At 36.5% G+C, this 24,559-nt stretch overlaps 1 protein-coding gene across 3 annotated transcripts in view; it reads right to left on the bottom strand.

Moving 5' to 3' along the window:
* LOC100869909 (neurotrimin) overlaps nt 1–24,559 on the bottom strand; it is a 153,745-nt gene that overhangs the window by 34,508 nt on the left and 94,678 nt on the right. For all 3 annotated transcript variants that reach the window (XM_086910907.1, XM_086910906.1, XM_086910908.1), the window contains exon 7: nt 10,819–10,993. The gene's annotated coding sequence lies outside the window, so the exon portion shown is untranslated. The remainder of the gene's footprint in view (nt 1–10,818; nt 10,994–24,559) is intronic.

The raw sequence follows: 24,559 nt of genomic DNA, 5'->3' as shown, positions 1-24,559 counted from the left end.
ATATGTAGAAGCCGGCACACGTTGGCGGAAAATCGCAGAGAACGGTGGCAGGGGTTGAAAGGAAAAGAGATGCAGATAGAGAGGGCCGGGAAGGGAAAGGAAGATACACGGTTCTAGCATCTCGAGGCCGTGCTCTCAGGACTGTAGATGGCTATTCCTCGTGCCCAAGATATTTCGTATTTCTTTTTTCTTTCTCTCTCTCTTTTTTCATTCTCTTCTCTTCCTCGAAGTTCTGGCTATCGTCGAATTCGAGTCACCGGTAAATAAATCTTTTTCGAGGCCGCATACAAAAAGGAGTGGAGTGTATGCGTAATGATCTCGTTACGTAAGAGAGAGGAGGAAATTACGTTAGAATTTTAGTTTCGATAGAAACTAAAACACGAAATGGACGACACGTTCGCGATATTTTTACGATTGTTTTTTTTTTTTTTAGCTTCGTTGATAAGTTGATATGCAACGATATTTTCTTCTGAAACATTCCCTTAAAAGGTATATTAAACGGTTAATATTAAGCAAGAAGAAATGGAAGCAAAAATTTACATGTTACAAAAGATCATGATTGTAGAAGAAATTGAGTTATTGGAAAGTTGATAGAGTTCATAAAGTGAGGGAAAAAATTGAAAGACAATGTATCTTCATGGAATTAGCATTTTATTGAATTTCGATGGCTTTTTACCATCCACTATAAATTAGCTTTCCAAACTAGTTTTTTCATGCTTCCAATGAATTTGCTTTCCTTTCCCAATAAGAGGGATGTATAAAAATCGAGATATATTAACAAAACGAAACGAACGGTCGAGTTTTCTTTCTATCAATTATCAAAATTTCAATCCAGAATTTATTTCGACTCGTTCGAAAATTGTTTGATTCTCGTTCGAAATTTTTCATCGAACCGTCGGACGATCGTCGAAGAAACGACACGAGCGAACATTCCAAACAACCCAATAAATCTTGTCCCACGAAGAAGATTTGGGGCCTCGATTTTTACGCGTCGGTCGTCGGCCCACGAGGGTCATGGGGCAGGCTAAAGATCCTTCGACCTCTCCGTATCCGTGTCAACCGTTCGTTCTCTCCTCCTCACCTGAACGAATCTTTTCCATCATCGAGACACGGGGACCTCGTTAGAATGCAGACGCAATGTTACGGGGAGTTTAAGCTTTGGTTTTCAAGGTCGGGTCACCGCCTCGGTCCTTCCATGACCGTTGATCTGAATCGCGCGACGATGAAGCCTTAAAACGAAGCTTTCCCACTCCCCGTAAAAGCAGTAATCGTGTCGCGATCTCTGGGATACCTTACAGCCGGATACACTTGTAACCATCCGTTGCTTTATCGGCAGAATCTATTTTTATTACGCGGGGCATCGCGATGATTGGCTCTCGATCCTCCCCATTGGAATCGCCCGCCCGGTTTTTCCCCTCTCGTGTCTCGTTTATTTTTTTTCAATCGCCTATACACACACCTTCCCGTCCATTTTTTTTTTCTTCTCGTCGTTCGGTTTACCTCGGTTTTGCTGTTTTTATCCTCTCCGGGAATGGTCGGAGAATTTCGTGGTCGAACAGTTGGGATAATACGGGGTGGTAAAAAGTGATGGTTTGGAAATTCGCTTGACCCGTGACGGGGCAATTAGAGGAAGTGAATGGCAGGTTTTTCTGTTTCTCTCATTGCTCTCACACATTGCGTGAACGAACATTGTCAAATGTTGTGGATAACTGCTTTTTTGTTCGAGTTGTTTTTTTTCATTTTAAAGCACTCTACGTAAATTTTTATCGATCTTTTTTCTTCCTTCTCACATTTTCATTCTTCTTCTTCTCTCTCTCTCTCTCTCTCTTTCTCAATTTTTCATTATTTTCCTTCACGCTTCCAAACGATTTCTCACTTCTTCCTTTGCTTGTCATTGTCACAGATACGTATATCGTTCTCTTACGTAATAACTCCTCCTCCTCCTACTGTGCTCATCCCTATAAATTTCGTTCCGCATTCAAACCACGAAAACCTCTTTTCGCGATCTTTCAGATCAGAATTTTCGAATCGATTCGTTCGAAAATTTTGACACGTCCTTCGTTTTATTCCCCCCCCCCCTCTCCCTGCATCTTCGAGCAGCTCAGGGGTGTGGAAATACTCTTCGACGATTGGGAGAGGGGGGGGGGAGGGCGCGGCGACATATGTACGTATATACAGGCTTGTGTGTATAACTGTTTTGCGGGACTACAGTAAACGCTGCTTATTCCCTACTCGTTTCTGCACGAGCCACGAGTTATTTCTCCCTTTCCTTTCACCCTTCATCCCTCTTTTCTTCTCTCGTTGTCCCTCCCTCCCTCTCTCTCTCCCTCTCACTCCGCCCGTCGATTCTCTTTCTCGCTTCTCTTTCGGTCGATAGCTCGTGGGGGTCGTGGAGACGCGGCGACGCCCTGCCCAACCACCCTCTTACAACTTCCCAGCGGTTCTCAATCTCGATCAAATTGACATTTCAACGTAAAATTCAACATATCGTGTAATTTTTATTATACAAATAATACTTCGTATTCTTCTCTTTCCTCTCACAATCATTTCTCCCCTTTCGTGACGATCTAACTCTTTGAAGATCGATCTAATTTTAATTGATTCTCGTGATAGGGAATAATGGTTCTTTCTTATCTTTTCTTGAAGAATATTTTTTCAATTATCAACAAATCTACGTATTATTATGTTGCAGCATTTTCCCCTTATAATTAATAATAATTAGAATAATTATTAGAAGCCCGTTCTGATCGATGAATTCTTTTCTTCATGAGCGAACTTTGCACAAGCTTTAAATTGTCGTAGGTTGTTTGGAGACTGGCATGGATGTCTCGGAAGCGAGCGTTTTAATGGGGAACGTTTGTAAAACGTATCGATGTCTGGGGTGCATTTATTAGAGTGAGACTCGTCGCCCGCGGTGGTTCTCATCCACCATCGTGGATAATCGTGATAATGCGAAAATTGATAACTGCTTTTGCCGTCATCGTGCGACTGTCTATTTATAAACAGATAGACTCAGCGATTATTTTTAACTAATTGCTTCTTTTCTAATTAACCCGTGAAACAAACAAAAAAAAAAAAAAAAGAGGAAGAAATAAAAATAAGACGTATGCGTTTACTTTGCGTTTGGAAAATACGCGAAACGAGAGATAAAAAAGGGAATCGTTGCAAATATTTTTATACACCATCGAGATCGATATTTCTCGTTAATTTTTGCTCTCCCCGCTTTCCTCCCAAACGATCGTGAAACGCTAGTTTCGCAACTTGCCACCGCGTATTTACGGTTCTCTAACTGTTTAACGATGTGCAATGTTTACGAAGCAAACGACCGAGCGATTTTTTTTTTTTTTTTTTAGCACAGGTGCTAGTGAACGAACGTTGAACGAACGGAAAGAGGGTTGCCCACCCCCGTCCGCGTCCGCCCTACCGAAGATAAATCGATGCTTTTTTTTTTTTTTTCTGGTTCGCCATAATTAATCTTCGTGTTGCACGGTTGCAACGGTTGAGCGTCGATGAAACGATGAAACGAAAATAAATACCACAGTTCCTTCGCATTTTTTTTTTTTCTTTTCTTTCTTTCTTTCTTTCTTCGAACACGATTGTTTCGCGTATTTTTTCCGCCTCTTCGACCACTGTTTTAAATTTCCTACCAATCGTTTCGTTCGCCCGGGGATCCGTCTGTCTGCGCTCTTGTTGACCGCGTGATTGTCCAAAAATTCCGTGACACGAAAATAAGAGAAAAGGAAAGGGGGGGGGGAGGGAAGGGAGGGGGGGAAAGATTTAAGAGAAAAAGAAAAAGAAAAGAAGAAGAGTATATATGAAAGGGAAAGAGAGGTATGACGTATAGAAAAAAAAAAAAAAAAAAGAGAGAGAAGAGATATAAATAACGACTTGATCGAACGATGGATCGATAGGGATCGCGATCCCATCTCTCGACGACGATCCAATCTCGATCGATCTCAACGTTCAATTTATAACATATTCACGAGCATTACTAGGTATATATTAGTTAGCATACCCCCGAATACCCGTTTTTAATTGCGTAGTCTTTAAAAAGAGTCGCACGTGGGTTCGAAGTCAAGGGAGAAAAAGGAAAAGAAAAAAAAAGGGGGGGGAGGGGGGAGGGAAAAGAGAGAAAAGCGAAATAAAGGGGAGAGGAAGCGAAAAAAAAAAAAATTCGTAAAAACGAAAAGGAAGAAAAAAAAAAAAAGAAGAGAGAACGTAGCTGGCGTAGGGAGGCGTTTCGCCAGAGATATCTGAGAAAAAGGTGCGAAGAAAAAAGAAAAAAAAAAAAAAAAAAAAAAGAAAAGAGAGAAAGAAGAATAAATCTAATATTAAGAAAATACATGAATATATTAAACAAAACATAAAAAAATGGATATATAAATATAAATATATATAAAGCAAATATATATATATATATATTAAAAAAAAAAAAATTACATATTATGTATGTAAATTATAAGGCGCGTATTACATAGATATTTATATATATTATATATTATATATATATATATATATTATTATTACATCATGATTATTATTATTATTATTATTATAGTATAGAGCCGTGACCTCGGGTGAAAACGAGGTTTTTTCTATTTTATTATTGATAACGATCCTAGACGATAATATAGAGAAACACTTTTGTCTATGCGACGCGTTTTTTCGAGAAAGCTAGAGAGAAAGAATGTATGTGTGTATGTGTGTGTGTGTGCGTGCGTGTGTAAGAGAGAGAGGGAAAGAATAAGATGGAAGAGAGTGAGGAACGTACGCATTATTATATAAACATACATTAAATAATTGTATTTGTCGGAGTAATTAAACGGAGATGGGACACACGAACACGAGCGTGTAGGCGATGAGACGCTTATTATCGTGCACGAGGAAAGGATACATATACACATACACGCAGGAACACGCATACACACAGGGACAGGGATACACACAGCGTATTCACGTTTATATGTAAAATGTATCGATTCGAAAGAAAAAAGGTGTATCTATGTATACATATTACATATATATATATATTATATGTAACACAATACGGCGTAAATGTTCAAAGTCGTTTGGAGGAGAGAGAAAGAGGCGTTGAAAAGAAAAAGAAAAGAAGAGAAAAGAAAACGACTTTAAAGAAAAAGAGAAAGAAAGAAAGAAACTAGAAGAGAATAAAGATATAATAAGAGAAGAGAAGAGAAGAGAAGAGAGAGACAAGCTCGGATATATTTAATCGACAAATTAATCGAACAAATTCGAATGGCTTGGCTCGAGAAAAGAAGGATGGAAAGCGCGAAGAAGGAAGAAAGCGTTAAAGGAGAGAGAGAGAGAGAGAAAATAAATCAAGAGGAATGAGAAAGTACGAGAAAGGGAGAATCATTTAAAAAAAGAGCGGATAAAATATTAACGCGAGAAAGGGAGGGAGAGAAAGAAGAGAGTGGAAGAGAGAATGAGAGACACCGAGCACGTGATTAAAAGAGTAATTAATTAATTTTATACTTTTTCGTGTGCGCGTGAATGAATGAGTGCGTGTGCGTGTGCGTGTATGTGTGTGTATGTGTATGTGTCTTGTGGACGTTGCGAAATGCTCAAACAAAATAAAACAAAAACAAAACAAAACAAAAGCATACAAAACGAACAAAATGACAAAAATGAAAATAAAAAAAAAAAAAAAGAAAGAATGAAAAGAGAAAAGCGAGATCTTATCTATCGTAATGAAATTAATGAACTAGCGCGTGTTGCTCATTTGAGGTTAGACACGTGATTCGCGTTGGGCTCAAATCGATCGGTCACGGATCGTCGGTGTGCTCGAGGAGCGTATTCGACGAATTACGCGTATAATAGAAGTAGAAATTAACGTAGGAGGAACGTATAAATAAAGCAATGAGGAGAAGCTTAAAAAATTTAACGTAATTGACTCTGAAACTGCTCACGAGAGCATTACGATAAATCAAAAAAGATGGTGAGAGAGAAGATCGCGATTATCGATCGTTCAGCGACATAAATCTGTCGACTCAACATACACGCACAAAAGAAAATCTCGAGGTGTAAACGAGGTTGAACAAGCAACAACGTACGGGAGCAGTCGATAATGATATTCGAGTTTAAAAAAGCGATGACAAAAAAAGAAAAGAGATGATAAAAGACTGATTCGTCGAATCATTCCTATCGTGCACCGGTGATTCGAGATGAATAAAGGCGAGTGAGGAGAAGAAAGAAAGTCGAAAGGAGAGAGGAGAAATAGAAGGAAGAAATGGAGAATGATATGGTATGGTGAATAGATGAGAAAAAAAAAAAAAGAAAAAGAAGGGAGGAGGAACGGAGGAAAAGAGATGAGAAAAAGAAAGAGAAAGAGAGAGAGAGAGAGAGAGAAAAATTATTAATACAAAAATATTAATACCTAAATGCCCGGTTTATTTTTATATTTATTTTTCGATCTATGAAACGTTATAAAAGTTTAAAAGTAATATTTAAATCTAAATATATATGACGATAAATATTATATACTTACGCTCTGTGTATGATATATAAATATATATATGATTATTATTACTATTATTATTATTATTATTATTATGATTATTAATTATTAATTATTGTAATGATAATAATAAGAAACAATGAAGAATGAAGAACAACAACGGATGATTAAAAAGTATTATCCAGGACTGCACCGTAAATTATTATTATTATTAATACGGTACGATGCCGTGAACAGATTGATATTAAGAAGAAAAGAAAAAGAAAAAGAAAAAGAAAAAAAACTGAAAAACAAAAAAAAAAGAAGAATAAAAAAAAAAAGAAAAGAAGAACACGTAACGTTGTTCCCGTAAAAGGAAACACGTGCCCCGCTAAACACCCCTCCCCGCCCTATGCCCCGTAAGACAAGTCTACCATCCCCTTATCGATTCGTAATAAACCCCTGTAAATGAATAAGTTCGTAAGAGACATCGACCCGCTCGTGTAACATTCCCGACGTAATAAGAAATGATGAAAAAAAAAAAAAAAAAAAAGAAAAGAAAAAAAAAAGAAGAAGTAAAAGGAGAACGAAAAGGAAAACTGTATCGTAGAATTAAAGGATCCTAGTTGCTGTAAAACGAAAAAAAAGCAAAAAAAAAAAAAAAAAATACCATATACATAATATATATATATATATACATCTATATTATGTATATATATATATATACACACACACACATACATATATATATACATATAAACATATACATATATATTTATATCAATGTAGCGTGGTTAATCTTTTAAGAGAAAGACGCGTATAGTGAGACATCATAGGTTTTTAAAATTAACGATAAAAGACTATTATTAGGGGAGGGAGGGAGGGAGGGAGGGAGGGGGAGGCACGTTCTCTCAGTTGTCGGTCATCAGTAGCATCGTAGCAATAAAAAAGGGTGACTGACGTTGATCGTTTCTCGAGGAAGAAAAGAAAATCGGAAGTGATCTGTTCGATCCGTGTCAGGGAAGATATATTTTCTTTTTTTATTCCTTTTTTAGATTTATCCAAATTGTTTTAATCCGATCGGCTCTCAGCTCGACGATTTTATTTTAATCCATATATTGTTTTTTAATAATCTGTCTGTGTCTATTTTCTTTTTATATAAGCTTTTAGATAGATTATTTTTTAAAAATCTTTTAGAAACCTACGATTTCGCGACATCTTCACTTCCAATACGAACACCTACACGCTTCTTCACTCTCCTTGTTTATTTATCCAATTCGTAATTTCATCAAATTTGAACGTTTCGACATTAGAACTACCGACTCGTAACTAAATGTATAATGTTTAGCTCTTTCAGCCCTAAGTATACGTGGCTTATTTATTTAAATGGAAAATGTGATTTGTCGGTATTTTTAACTTAAAGATAACGTAGATATAGATTTATTGTAGGAGGTATGGAACGATTGTAGGCGGACACATAGATAGAAAGATATGTCCACAGCGTTTGGTGGACTATTTTTCGAAATCTATATATAAATCTATATATATATATATATATATTTATATATAAATATATAAATATATATGTAGGGTTTATTAAATATTTAAACGTACAATTTTGGATTTATAATTAAATCCAGAACTGTGTCCAAGTTTTAACTTTGTCATGCGTGGATATGTAAATCATAGCTCTTAAGGTAATTCAAATGAATTTTCAAATCATCCTAGATTATTTTCCTTAAATACCATAGCAATCATACATACATAATTTATAAAGTTGAAAGAGTTAAGATTAAAGTAGTATATATGTATTCATGTTTCTGTTTCAATAAAAGTCAACATTAACTTTGCCAGAAAAAAAAAATAAAAATAAACTGCTTGCACATTTTTAATGCAAACAAGAAGACAAATCTTTTCTTGGTAGTTCTGGTGTTCAAGACAGAGCACCCTGCGAAATGTCCATCATCATCTCTCATCTGATTCCAAATTAACGTTTTCGACATTCCCCTTCCCCTCCCCAAAATCGCTAGCTCCAAATTTCCACGAAGAAACATGTCCAAACTTATTCATCACGTTCAACCAAAAATTTACCAGCATCCTATATAAAAAAATTTCTCGTTCCAAATCACGTTTCTTTCTTCGACGTTAATTTCTAAACGTTCAACGCGATCAAAGATCCAGATTCGAGATCTAAATTCTCTTCTAAGAATCGCGAGCTGAGCTTTCAATGTTTCAAAAAAAAAAAAAAAAAAAAATCGTCCGCTCCAAATTTCGACGGTCAGTCAAAAATTCCTCCTCACCTTCCCCTCCCCCCCTTTCCCCCAATTCCCTCCCAGGGGGAATCGAGTCGTCGTCGTCGGACGGTCCGGATCCGTCGATTACCGGATCGTGTACAACGGTTTCGGTGCACAACGGGGCGAAGTCAGCCGTGAAACGAGCGGGCAACCCCTCCCCTCGACGAGGAGGGGGTGGATCGCGGAACGAGGCCGGAACGGGAGGAATTCGTTTACCGATAAATCCGTTCGTCGTTGCCAGAACACTGGATGACGGCCGAGTGGCCAACAAACCGGAGCATCCTCGGCATCCGGCGTACATTTTTCCGCCACTCGACTCGATTTCACCGCCGGATCGAACGAATTGTCCCGCAACAACGAGGAGAAGTAGAAGTGGAAGAGTGGGCATAGTATATATATATATATATAATCAGCGGAGAGAAAGAAAAAGAAAAAAAAAAAAAGGAACGCAAGATGCTGCTGGACGTGTTAGGAACGGATCCCTCCCCCTCCCCCCTGCCACTCGATAATCCAATTAAACGGAAAGAGAGAAAAAAAGAGAAATGAGTGAATAAATGAAAAGGAATGAAAAATCGAAAAAAAGAAAAAAAAGAAAGGAGGAGAAGAGGAAGAAGATACGACGAGGAGAGAGAGAGAGAGACGAGGTGTGTCAGAGGGAGAAATACCGCGGCACGCCAACTGCCCAACTGCTCCTATAGCCTAGTTATTTAAGTAAGAAGAACGCGTGCACGAAGAACGGGAGGACGAACGCTGACGTATCTGTTCGTATTTCGTATTTGCTAAATCGAGTATGTAAAGGGACAAGAAGGGTGAGAACGCGGTGAGAGGAAAAAAAGTAGGGCAGCGCGATGGTCTCGTCGTGAACGCGCTTACCCTCGGTGCTTGTGGGGGGAGGGGGCGGGAAAAAGGAAAAAAAAAAAGAAAGAAAAAGGGGACGAAGATAGAGGAGGTAGTAGGCTATGAAATGGAAAAAAAAAAAAAGAAGTAAGGAAAAAGAAGCGAAGGGAAAAATAAGTGGAAGGGAAGAATAAGTGAACGGCCAATTGTAGAGTCGAAGGTAACGAACGAATGCGAGGAATACCGTGTACAGGGTGGGTATGTATAAGGAATAAGGAACAATAAGTGGAGGATTGGCGATTGTGTGACGTGCACGTTCAAACGTGATGAATCGGATCTTTCGATCGACGACACGCCGAATTAATATCGTCGTGATTCACTGAACGTAGAACTGCAGAGGTATCCCACGTATTCCCGAGGATCGTTCGCTCGCTCACTCATTTTCGCACTCGATTACCTAATGAACGTAATGGCTAAACGTAACGATCGATTTCGCGCAGATGTATAAGGTGATATACACGTAAAAATACATAGTATATATATATATATATATTTAACGTTATCTTGTATATATATATTTATTTACATATGGTATATGGTACACGATTATAATATTACGCGCATAGCTTTTCGACTGATTATCGTAAACGATAAAACGTACACTTTGAAGGGACGATATGACGAATACGACACGAGTACACCAGGGCGGAACGAAACGTTAGGGAAAAAAAATTTGTTACCTTCCATCATTTCTATATGATAGGTAAAAAAAAAAAGAAATAGCTTAAACGTAGTAGTGAATCAATTAAGAAAAAAAAAAAAAAAAATATGTAAAAATAATTTTCGACGAAGAAATTCTACTCTAATTCTAACGCTTCTATATATATATATATTAATTACGAATATTTACGAATATATATTTAAAAAACAAAAAAAACAAAAATATTAAAACTACCATGTAACGTTAAGAAAACGAATATTAAAAAAAAAGGAATCAGCTCGCCTCAAAAATCTACGAGATTCGATACAACTTCTTTTCGTTATATTATTTCGTTGTATTATTAAAGTAAAACCTCACAATTTTGATTTTTTCGTTCCACCCTACGTATACACACGTATACACACGTAAGAGTTGGAAACACAAGAAAAAGAGAGAGAGAAAGAGAGAGATAAACAAAAGAAACAGAGATAGAAAGGAGAATAGGGAGAGTGCACAGCACTCGTACATACGCGTTTCGAGTGGAGCGCAAACAAGTACACGTTTTCATCCCCTTAGGAGGTTTGGGTTCTCCGTGTGTCGGCCGGTTTCCGCGCTTCGTCTTTCCGCTTCGTCGTCGCGAGGCCCGCGTGGATCGTGGATCCTTGCTTGTTTACTCGCGGATTAATCGGCCCGTAAAACGAATTCCTGGAAAGCATGTTTGCAAAGCATGAACAAAGTTTACGCGAGGCTTCGGTAAGGGCTATGTTGATTATTGATTTTTCGAGTGGTCGAGTATTTTAAACCGAGTAGCGAAGTTTTAAAATAGATAATGTAGGAGAGAGTAATCTCTGTAACTCTCTCGCCCCTGTTTGGAGGGGATCTTGGCGTATGATTTCATTTAGAAATCCGGTAGAAATTGAAGCTTTTTTGAAAGTTCATCGAAAGATGTAGATTTTAGAGATAATATAAATAAACTAGAATTTTTATCTATAAATCTTTTTCGTTTCTACAAAGTATTACGAAACTATTTTATAAATTCGTGTTTAATAATATATATCGAAGACTCGTAAAAATAAAAATTCTACTATCCAGTAGTTTTATCCAGTAGAATTCGGATCGTTCTATACAATTATTCGTCAAATGATATTATATATATATATGCAATCTAAACGTAAAACGATCTCGACGTATTCAAAAAATCAATCGAAGCCGCGCGTAAAGCCGATTTTTCCGTCGAATATTTCGGCTCAACGATGGTGATTAATTTCACGCCTCTAATGTCGTTCAAGTGACTAATATATATATATATATATATAGAGAGAGAGATATATAGTATATTTTTCTAACAAAAAAAAAAAAAAAAAGAAAAAGAAAAAAAAAGAAAGAAAAATATATAACAATGAACAATACACGCACATATTATCAATTAAACAACTACCGAAAATTGAATGGAAAATCGATTTAATCTATTGCCTGGTGAAATTAAACGACGGATATCCGTTACAACGCGCAATTTCTAATTTATATTCTGTACAGTTTACAGAATATAACGCGTTAACGAGCAATTAAACGGCAAACAGGTTGGAAAGAAAAGATATTACGCAACGGTTTATAGAGAAACCGTGGTGTTTTCCAATTTTCCAAAATAATATCCCGAAAGGATCCCCCGTTTATCTATCAATTATTGCGACACACGTGTGTTTTGCACGATTTTCATCCGGAGACTGAATTTCCATACGCATGGATTGACTGCCGTTCGAGCGGCTCCAATTAGTTTCGCTCGTTTAATGATCGACATCGAGAGCCCAGTTATTAATTGCCGGCTTAACGGCCGTCACGATTTCTGATTGTATCATTATAGAAACCAGGGGGAACTGTTTGCATTATATTTTCCTCGCGTGCTAATATTAAGAAGAAATTTCACTCGTCGGTGGTTTTAAACCATTGTCTTTTTTTCCACTAACGATCGATAACATCTTAGTTTATATGATTCGATTTTCGATCAATAGAGTTTCATTTACATTACATTATTTATGTCTCGTAATGTTTAATAATACTGCGAAACTTTTTAATTTTCAACAATTTATATTATAAAATTTCAAATAGCTCGAGTGTGTTAAAAAAGAAAAAAAGTTTATTAAAACAGCGCGGAATGAATTACAAATTTGTTAAGTCGATCAGGATTAATACGTCGAACGTGAAAAATTGAAACGTAAAAAAAAAAAAAAAAGTATCGCTTGATTCATTTTCGTCGATTCGTCGAAAAATTAATTTCCTCCGCGCTGAAAATTTCGTCAAAGTCGAAAGGACGAGAGAGAGCCCCGACCCAAAGGATTTCTCCAGGATTTTCGAATTAATTGTCCGAGCTTGAAAATCTCTCTGCCGGCAAAGAACTATAAGAGGATTCTAGTTTCACCCTCGTAATATCGCCACGCAAAGAATTTAATGCTATTATTTCTGCTACCGGTTATCATTTCCACCAGTCACGCCATTAAGACGGTGAAACCTTTTTTTTGCACGTGAAGTTCAACGTACCCCGCGTATCGTACGTTGGAGATGAGGATGACTCAACGAGTCACCACTTCCGCCGAGTGTCGCCATTAATTTCGAATTTCTAGATTCTTCCGATCGTCGAAATATCCCTTTCGTCTCGAGCACTCGCCCATCTTTTAACGAGATGCGATTAATTTCTACCTGAAACTTCATTTTCTTTTTTCCCTTCCAATTCTCGCCATTTTAATATTTCTCTTGCACGAGTTTCCATTTCCATCTCGAGGATCATAAATCACAAGTAAGAATCAAAATCGAGGAAGTTTATTTCAAAGTTTTGAAAAAAAAAAAAAAAAAAAGAAGAAAAAAGAAAAGTCATTCAAGGATCGACGAAACATAGCGACGACACGTTTTCTCACGATGCGAAACCGATCTTAAAGGCCTAAAGAGAAGGGGATAAACGTCGACGAAGGCGCGTTTATACACAGACCGACACACGGAGTTACGGAGATAAGCGATAGAAGAAAGGACGATGATTGCAACGTAATCAATTATAACAGTACAGAGTATAACAGTACATTCGAATAGGCACGCACATAATATATATATATACACACACATACACACACACACACACACACACACACACACACACACGAAGTCACAGAAGTATAAGAAGTATATACGATATAAATGAATATAAACATTAATAACATTTAATAATAGCTACTAATCAATCATTTTTACACGTACGTTACATGATGTGTCACCGTTTACTATTTATATAACAAACCCCCGTTCGTGAATGTTCCTCCTCCCCAAACTTTCCAAAAAAAAATCGTCCCCCAATCTGCCTAGAACAGTCCCCTCCCCTCCATGTCGCCCACTCCGAGTAACAAGTTTTTTATTATTATATGTCGGCCGAGGCGAGCCGTTTGCGTCTTCAATACGGAATTTCAAAGCAATAAAAAGTAAAAATGAGACTACTTAGGAGAGTACGCGAGCGCTCGAGTGTGTGTGTGTGTGTGTGTGTGTGTGTGCGCGCGCGAATGTTTTACGTATTTGGCTTTTGGGACGAGAGGTGCAGGAGTAATAAGGTAAAGGAGAAAGGGTATTGGACGAGAGATAAGGGAGAATGATCGACAAGGGTATATATAAAATTACAAAAGTGAAAAATTAGAGAAGAAAATGGAAAACGGAATGAGAGAGAGAGAGAGAGAGAGAGAGATACGATCATTCAACAGTATTATTCGACGAGTAAGATCGTCGTTTTAAAGGAAACAACAACTCCTCCTCGTTTCTCCCTTCCCCTCTTTTTTTGTCCTCTCGAGAGCCCGGATCGACATCGCCCGACGATCTTCCTCCACACCGACCCTAATTTCCCGAGCTTGCTTTAACTCTCCACGGGATTACGGCTACGCGGAACCGGCCGCTCGTCGTCGATCTCGAATCGCGGATTGACGAACGTCCGTCACCCGCATTCGAGTCGTTCCGCTAACGATCCGTTCCTTCCGTGAACGCTTCACTTTCCAAGATCAGATTCACCCCTCGCGCGGCGTAGAAAGAGAGAAAGAGAGAGAGGGGGGAGGGGAGGGGAGGGAAGAGTCGTCGTCTCTCTGCATTCTTCGGTACTTGGAAGGAATATTGGCGATGGAGCGATGGCCCATAGGGTGGGATTCACCATCGTATAAGGAAGCGAAGGAAGAAGGAAGATGTATTGGATGTTGGAGATTTTTATGAGTTTTATTGCGAGATAATATTGGTTGAGGTTTTATTGCGAAAAATTGAGTCATAACTTTTTAGGATTAATTTTTTTTTTTTTTTTTTTTTTTTTTAGTTGGAACGAGTCGTCTCGATTATCTCGTATAAAGTGTTATTTATTGGCGAGCGTTTGGTATATTTTTTTTTTTTTTTTCTTTTGGAGTGGATCGTTGGAATCGTTGTTGACTTTCTGCAAGTGATAAGGATATATATAATTTATTCATTAGATTATAACAATGCTTTGAATATTTTCGCATTGTTATATTTTTTAAAGTTGTTTAAAAGGGGGTTTTAAATTCTATTTATCGATTCATTTAGAGATCTTAGAGAGGCAGGAACGACTTTAAGAATAAAGTATATGTTATCATTAATTTCATAATCGGTTCCAAATAGCCGTAATCTCTCGATGCGTAATCCCTGCTCCACCTTGAACCTTCTTTCGTTCGAAGAATCAACTTCCAACTTGTAATACCGTCACGATTTCAGAGGGAATAGGAAAAGTAGAAGAAGGGAGAATTTCGGACGACTCGTCGGATGTCGTAGTTCCATTAGCGACTGTTCTAGAACGTTCAGAGAGATATTCACGCTTGATGTATTTTCTGAAAAATGTATCATCACACGTGGAAATATCTTCGTTTTTGGGGCATGTATTCGTGTACGAGCGACACGATAGATCAAAAAATATTTGTGAATATTTATATTTCGTTGAACGTAGTACAATCGAAGAATCATGTTCCAAAGATATATTCTACAACTGTATGCTCGACATTTATATATACGTTTTTAAACAACATTCGTTTCAACAAATGTTAATGAAAAAAATATCCATACTCGAAGTATATACATATGTATATATATTGCTGGTGAAGTAACTGACATAACTGCGAATATTGATTGATTTTTCAGCGAACGAAGAAACATAGCATTCATCGATTTTGATATTCAAATTTTGCGTACAGATATAGAGAACTCGAAAATATAAAAGATATACATATTTTCTTTTCTTGCCGTTACGTATTCAAGAGATGAAATTAAATATCTGATTTTTTTCATCGACAATAAGATCGATTTTCAATTTTGCAGTTGTGCTTTACATTCGTATACATCAAATATTTAAAAGAGTATCGATATTTAAAAGAAAGAAAGAAAAAAAAAAAAAAAAAAAAAACCATCCATTGTTCGTTAGGCTGGAGAACAGCATCCTCGTTCCGGAGGACGTTCTAGATGTCGCTGCGTGAACCCTCGAGAGAAGTGGATTGCGGAGGCGATTGTTAACATCCGGTTGAAGAGGTTAGGGAAAAATGGAGGAGTAAACGATAGCATCAACAGCGAAACCAAATTGCTCCTCTCTTCGGGCGTTTGTATACGTACACGTGTACGTGGGAAATTATATACATATATTTATAATCCACTCGAAATATAATGTAATTCGCTCGAAAAACTTTCTGTTGGAAAGGATCTGTTTACACGCGCGTAAGTAACAATGATTGTAGACTGGAACTGGATAGAGATTATTATTATACGATTGCCGTAATATTTTTATAATTTATCGGGAAATAATGGCGGAGAAAAGAGAGAGAGAGAGAGAGAGAGAGAGAGAGAGAGAGAGAGAGAGAGAGAATGAAAAATAAAGTGATAAAAAAAAAAAAAAATGAAACAAAACGCAAAAAGATAGGAAAGATAGACGTGGGGAGTCGAGAAGAAATCAGAAAAGAGAAAAAAAAGAGAAAAAGAGTCTGATAGGGAGAAAGGGAAAACTTGTGTGCATGTGTGTGAGCAAGAGAAAAAAAGAGAGAAAGAAAGAGGGAGAATTGTATATTAGATGTATGAATGCACTTTACGTAAATTATACGATGTATATTTAACGAATATAAGCCGAGAGCGTTGGCGTCGGGATATTTTGTAAAATTTCTTAGTGATCGATTTTCTCGTGAAAAGAGTTTAAACGATATAAAAAAAAAAAAAAAAGAAAGAAAGAAAGAAATAAACAAATAAAGAAGAAAAGAGAGAAATAAAAAATGCACACGTACATTCATACACGTAAAGAAATAAAAAAAAAAAAAAAAAAAGAAGAAGAAGAAAATAAATATTCGAACATTCGAAACGAGAGCATAATAGAATAAATTCGTAAAAGTTGCATAAAATTGCATATCCTGCCTGTAATAACGTATATGTGTTAATTTGAATGATTGTGTCGTATATCGATTATATATTTATATATTGCTTTATGTATGTAGGATATACATATATATATATATATATATATATATATAAAATAATATATTGAAAGAAAATATATATTATCTTCTACAATACGGTGTAATCTTTCATTTCGTACGCCACGTCTGACCGATGCAATCTGTTTCTCTCAATAATACGCTTCCGATGTATAACACGAAGTATCTCCTCGAAGTATTTTTATTCTTATCCGTCGAGACGGTTTGCGACACGACTCATTTGCGATTTCCTCTAAATTCTGAATATATTAAATATTGCAGCCTCCATTGATCCTCGTTGGATCATGCATCTTCGATCACCACGCGTGGATCTTCTACATTCTACTCGAAAAGAAAAATACGAACGAATAAGAAGCGAATAATATTTAAATTATTACACACACATATATATATATACACACTTAGATATACAATAGATACTTCGAAATATTTGTATATTATACAATCGTGTTCATTCTTATTTATAATAAGCATACTTTAATATCGTTAGCTCAAGCAGAGACGATTGTACTTTTTTTTATTCTTTTTTCTCTTTTCCTTTTTCCAAGTTTAAAAGGAAAATTTCGAAAAAAGTTTTTTGCGATATATTTTATTATACGCACAGCGTGCTTCAACGATATCGTTCAAGTTAAAATGTTCGCGACGAAAATGAAACGAATCTCTTCGAGCATGGAAGCAGAGACAATCGAGTTGCGAGTTGTTCGATTCGAAAAAAATAATAATCGAAAGCGAAAGTGTCAACGAGTTGTGGCCGTGTCAAACGAGTTCATCGGGGTGCAATCAGTTCATCAGACTGCAAACGCATCGAGATTACGCCTCGTAGGCTAATGCATGGGCGATAAGGACTGCAAACAGACGACGATAACGCATCGATACGACAATACTCACACGGACGGTGTTTAATAACATGTTTCGGACAATTCCCGCTCCCTCCTCCTTTCCTCCTCCTTTCCTCCTCCTCCAAAGAGAACTTCGAGTTGGACGACCATATCAAAACTCTCTGTGATCAACGAAGACTGATCGTCCGTTTCCGCTAAAGAAAAAAAAAAAAAAAAAAAAAAGGAAAAAAAAAAAGAAAAAGAAAAAAAGAGACAAAAAAGAGAAGAAGAATTAACGACGAAAGACGAGGACGAAAGGATTTTCGAGATGCCGTGGCGACGCACAATTTTTTTCGATAAACGAGACGTCGAGACTCGATCATCAACACGTTTAGCGTTTATAGAAATGGCGTAAGATTAGAAAGTCGAGAAGTAATAGGTAATATCGTTCGAATAATAATAATAATAATAAGAAGAAGAAGAAGAAAAGAAGAAAAAAAACAAAAAAAGCAACACGCGGTTTTCTCTCTTTTATCGATCTTCTTCGTTCCCTCTTGTTACGCATCTTTTTAATTCTATTTTCCCTCGAACGCGAATGCCTCTTGCTTCTCTCTTAACGAGGGAATGGGAGAGGCAGACAGGGATAGGGGATGAGAGGAAGAAAGAAAAGGAGATTTAAAAAAAAAGAAAGGACGAAAATTCGCCGCACACTTGGAACTTGGATGCACGTGAGAGTTTGTAAGAAGCAAGTATTCTGTATACTTTCGCGCTAAAAAAGGATATTATATACGTAATTGATTAAAAATCTAACGAGAAAGAGCCAAGATTTAAATGATTGTGACGTATTAAACGAAACTTATACGAGTTTACAAAATATATATATATATATGAAAAAAAAAAAGGTATATATATGTATATGAAAAAAAAATAAATATACATATATTATATATATATATTTATGAAGAGATGGTATTATATCGTAAGATGAGAATAATTCGTTTATGTGATTTATACATATATTATAAGAGGATATACATATAACTTATGTATAAATCTCTATATGGTTATATAATAAATATATATATATATATAATATTCATGACGTAATAAATACGTAATAATTCGCACGGAAAGAAAGAAAGAAAGAAAGAAAGAAAAAAAGAAATAATTGTAAAACGTCGATAACATTCCGTATAGATAATAGCGTATCCCTAATTCGTAGACTATGGAAGAACTCGCTCGTTGTATTTATCGAAACTGTGGATAGCGTGTGGATTAACATGGATCCGGTTCGTTTCACGTGACACGATTTCATTCATTTTTTCACGGAGGCATTACAGACCTTCACAATCGAACGGTTTCCACTCGAGGGCTGGGATCGTTCGTCGAAAAAATCGTTGGTTCGTCAATTTCCAGAGGAACAATGTCGTCGCGGTCGAAAAGGCAAAACGACAATGCTAATAGAAAAAAAAAAAAAAAATAAATAAAAAAAGAAAAAGTAAAAAAGAAAAAAAGAAAAGGAAAATCGAGAGCGCATAATTTAACCTCGTGAAATGTTGATCGAAGGCTCCAATTAAGAGTTCTCGTTCATTAAAAACGAAGAATCTTCTGTAATTTTACGAATTAGAAGATTTATGACGCGCTGAGTTTCAACCCCCTCCCCCTCCCCTTTTTTGCATTCGTATAAATCTTCGAATCATTACTTTATCAGCATTTGACAATTTCAATATTTTTATATATAAGTGAAACTTTTTTATTTTCATCTTGGTTTACAATCTTGTGGAGAGATATGTATTAATTTGCACATCGCGATGCCAATCAAATATTTAATTTTTTTATCGGAATAAATTCAATGGTATGATTAATAAACAAAATATAAATATAGTATAGATAAACTGATTTATAAAAATAGAAAAGAAGCGAATAAATGATACGAGTATAATTTAAATTTTTCACATTGCCAGAAGCGTATTTTTTTTTTTTTTCGATGTTATATCGTGCCTTTAAAATTCTAAAAATTCGTTACATTTCACATTTTATATCCATTCATCGAACGTATCTCCGCAAGTCCAAATTCGCGAAAAAGATCTTTTTCTCTTACGACGAATCGATTTTGATTTTTTTTTCATCCGTCCTCCATCTTGTCTCGGCCTGTATATCAGCATAATCGAGCGAGAATCCTAGCGCGTTCCCTCGACCAACCCCTCGAGCAACCCCCGTCGCGACCAGCCAGACGCATGAATCTTCCCTCTATTCGTTTATCTCGGGGAAGCGAGCGGTAAGATGTGTTTCTGTGTGACACACAGGCTTGACCTCGCGTTGCAATTGCGTATTGTTTCACGAGAAATGGAATGGAAGGGAAAAAATCGAGTGAAATACACCTCTTTCGTGGTTAGATAAAAAATTTGGATTCACTTTTTCCCCTCCTTTTAACCCTTTTTTTTTAACCCTCTCTCTCATTATAACACCAATTTCCTTCTCTTTTCCTACGAGAAAGAATTTTATTTTTATTATACGGAAACCACTGGCGTATATTGGGAAGATAAGTGAACAATGGATGAGAAAAAAAAAAGGACTGTTCGTATATAATAATAAAGGAAGGCGAAATTGGTTTCGAAAGTGAAAATAAACGACCGATGCGCCGTCGTTTTTAATTAGAGAAAGAAGAAAATCGGTGGAAAACGTTACTTCTCGAGTAAGGGATCCCTCCATTTTTTTTTTTTTTTTTTTTTTTTTTTTAAAACACGACGGAATCGTTCGCTGAATGGAAACGAGGAATCGAACGAAACACGTGGCGTTTGAGAACCACGCCTTTGCATTCGCCTCTCCATCCCGATCTGTTCATTTCTGCGCACAATGCGTGCGTGTACACGCGTGATAAATGTATTGTATATGTTTACGCACCTCTATATATATATATATATATAAAAAATATATATGTATATTTTTTCGAATCGTCAGTTCCTGAGAAAGGAAAAAAAGGAGAGGGGGAGGGGAAAAAGGGGAAAGAAAAATGGAAAAAAATGGGCGACCAAAGGTGGGAAAGGTTTTCTGAAAGGTTTCTTTACCTGGTCGGTTCCTTTTCAACCCTTCATCGACCCGTTCATTCGCGTTTGTTAACTCGTCGTTCATTACCGTTAACGAGAGGTTATCGCTTTTCAAAGCGTGGCGTATCCCCCCTCCCCCCGTTGGCTCAACTCAAGTGCATTGCGAGGATCTTTGCACGCATCGAAACGGCCGGTATGAAAAAAAAAAAAAAAAAAAAATCAAAAGTCCGTGTCGATATTGTACACATACGTGTAGCTGGTATTTTCTCATTTTACTACGTGAATTTTTTTTCACGTTCGTCGATTCGCGAGGGAATATTTTTTTTTTTTTTTTATGTTTTATTCCTATTAATCCAGATCGAATTTGATTTTACCTTCGAGATCTTGTTTAAAATTTATTTCTCCTTTGAATTATTATTATTATTTATTGTACGCTCATGTTGTTTAATATGATTCGATGTTTTCCATGATATTATTTGATTTCCTTTCGTCGAAATTTTAATCGTTCACTCCTCACGCTTCGTTTTCATTCCATTCTGTCCGAGCGATACATGTATATTCTCGCTCGAGAGAATCGTGGATCTAGGATTTTCTAGATGAAAATCCTTTTTCTCTTCCCTCCCTGCAAACGAGGGGAAAAGTAACCGGTAGACGCACCCTTCTCAGGCTCAAATTAATTTCCTCGGGGTCAATTGTTCGGCAAACTGCGTGGCAGCGGAAGCCGCGAGAGGATATCAAATTTCGAGAATATTTAATAAAACTTTTTATGGGATATTCGAATGCTCAACCTTGTAAAGTATATATATATATATATATATATATATTCGTATAAATAGAATCTCGTCTCCTCAGTGTAGCAGGGAGATAGCAGGCGGCGGAATAGTAGAATGGCTGTAGAGAGGCGTAATTAAAAAAAGCAATTTTTTCGAGACTAAAAAAAAAAAAAAAAGAAAGAAAAAAAGAAATCTCTTTTATCAATCAATTACCAATAGAAACAAAAGTATTTTCTCGCGATGATTTTGTAGAAAAGAATCGAAGATGATCATCTTCAAAAATTTCAAGATATGTTTTATCGAGACAAAAATATATATTCGTTATTTTTTTATTTTATAATAATTAAAATAATTAAAGTATACCACATCGAAAGCACGAAAGAATTTATAATTATCTCGTTGACAATTATTTCCTAATAAAGTTGGATTAAAGACCACGTAGCAATAACAAACAAACTTCCAATCGATCCTGTCGAGCGTTCAACTAGAAATTAAGCTCGTTCTCCCCCAATTTCGAATGCCCACACCGTGAAAATCGACGAAAGGAACAGGAGAGAGTTTCTTGTATTCCTCGTCGGTGCTCGTAAGCGTGGAGGAGGCCTTTAGCGAGGAGGCTTTAATCCGTATTAAATTAAATCGATTTTTGCTCAGCATCGTAAAATAACAAAAAAAAAGGGGGAATAAAAATTATATAAAAAAAAAAGACAAGAGAAAAATAGAGAGACAGAGAGAATAATAGACGAGAGTAATGTATTTCGCTTATTGCTAATTAGCGAACACCGCCTGGAGTATTTTCTCGCGATATACGTCGAACTTACCCTCTCTCCTTGTTCCTCCTCCCCTGTTCAGAGAAGCCATTTTTTGCTCAAAAGTCATAGAAAACCTTTTATAAAACCTTTGTTTCGATATTTTTTTTCTTTCTTATTAACAAACTACGTTAATTCACTTCAACTTGTTAGATTAATCGAATTAAATTTTTACCACGTTTAAAAATTTTTTAACAATTTCGCGCTTACATATAAGGCAAACCTTAAACTCATCATTTTTAATATTACGTATAGTGCACTCATATTTGCCCTTTTAATTTTTCCAAATAAAACGTGAGCCGTCCTACGACCTTTGAGTAGGAGTGCGTATGTGCGTGTAAAAACCAAAATGAAATCGATGAACGCACGCGTAACAAAGTTAATCAAACAACGGATTGTGACGGATGAAAAAATCGAGGAGGCGTAGGAGGAAAAAGAGAAGGGAGGAGGGACAAGATGCAGAGAGATCGTAGTCGAAAAATCGGTGCCAAACACACGTACAATTTTTACACGTTTTAAAGACGAGAAAAGAATGTATGGAAAGAGGACAAATCAGCCTCCGTGAGACGAAATATCGTAAATATCGAGCACCCGGAACCCCCTGGTTCTCTGCTCGAGCGTTCGACGAGCCGCATGAGAATCAAAAAAAAAAAAAAAAAAAAAAAGGAGGAAGAAGTGCAAAGGGAGGGGAAATGGTCGGTGGCGAAATGTCACAGAAAATCCGTCGGGGAAGAAGGTTCGACGTTGAAACCCGATTTTAACACGATTATCTTTTCACTTAGCCGGGCCGACGTTTAGATTCGAGAATAGTTAGGATATTAGGGGGTGAGAAAGTGCGCCTTGAAACGAATTTATCTATGCATACGGATCTGTACTTTTTTTCAAGTTTGCCTTTTACATCCGAGAAGTGAAGGAGAAATTTTTTTTTTTTGTCTCGAGGAAAAAAATCTGAAAAATTCAATACACGTATCTACATGTGTTTCCAGAATTGTCGCTTATTATATTGCAACCGTGAAAAAGATTATTCCTTAGAAATTAAAATTAATAATAATTCGAATGGTCCATCATAAGTCCATAAATTTTTCGTTAATTTTGCCGCTTATTCGATTGCATCCTTTACGACGAAAGGCATTTTGGCGAAAAGAAGAGAAAAAAAAAAAGAAAAGAAAAAAATTATATTTTCAATATTTTTAATAACAAATAATAAAAAAAAAAGTATCACACGTTTCGCATTCATCTCCGACGCATCCGTAGCCTAAGCTAATCGATCATTTTCTAATAAGCGATAAAACGATAAAACGAGATTGTCGTGTTATTACTCTATGCAATACGTATACTCCTTGGAACGGAATCGAAAACAAAAATAGAAAAAAAAAAAAAAAAATACGATCTATACGATTACATGCATACATAAATATAAAATATATATACATATATAAAAAAGAAAAAATAAAAAATGAATATAAATATATTACACATACTTTCGATACCTGTGTGTCCACGTTTCTTATCGTATCCGTTTTTTTTTTTCGTAAGAATGCCAATCTGTGTTTCCAAAAAACACACCGGCATAATTATACACGATGATAATTGTTATTATCTAATACGTAATTATTATATATAGATCATATTATATATATTCTTATATATACATGTGGGTGTATATGCGTAAAGGCAAGCAAAATAATAATAATAATAATAATAATAATAATGGTAATAATAATAACAATAAATATAGAAAAATAAAAGAAAAGGAAAAACGAAACGTAAAAGAGGATAAAAGCGAACAACAACAATAATAAAGGGGAAGAAAAGAAGAAAAATAAAATACGTACGTTCGCGTGTCGTGAATGTTTGCGAGGAGCAGAATTTTCTTTTATTTCCACCTAAGCCATTCGAGCCATTCGTATGACGGCGGAATCGCATCATCGACGAAGATTTACACGCGATTCTATGGAGTGTCCCACGGCGACGAGTACTCGTGCAGCAGCGCATACGAAGTATAAATGTAGCTGCAGCAATCAGACTCGATGTAATAATAATATCGATACACGAGCAAGTGGCGCGTACCGTGACCTTTGAACCAATGGCACGTGGCACCGACCTCCAGGTGCGGCCGCACTTGTTCGCGACATTACACGCCGATGCACCTGTCGACCGGTGCATCGAATATATATGCATAGAGTGCGCACACGTTGAGCAGGTCAGGAACGTTCGAAACGTCATCGTTGGCCTATTAACACGTTCCGCGCATTTCCAGATTTAACCCTATTTTCGAGCGAACAAGAGAAATGCTCGAATGGCCCTCGAGGAATTATTTTAGTTTATTTTATTGGAAA

This window comes from Apis florea, unplaced genomic scaffold (genome assembly GCF_048593485.1).
Source record: "Apis florea isolate Af1SG1 unplaced genomic scaffold, ASM4859348v1 contig_3203_pilon, whole genome shotgun sequence".
Lineage (NCBI taxonomy): Eukaryota > Metazoa > Arthropoda > Insecta > Hymenoptera > Apidae > Apis > Apis florea.
This window is presented reverse-complemented; position numbering and strand designations above follow the sequence as displayed.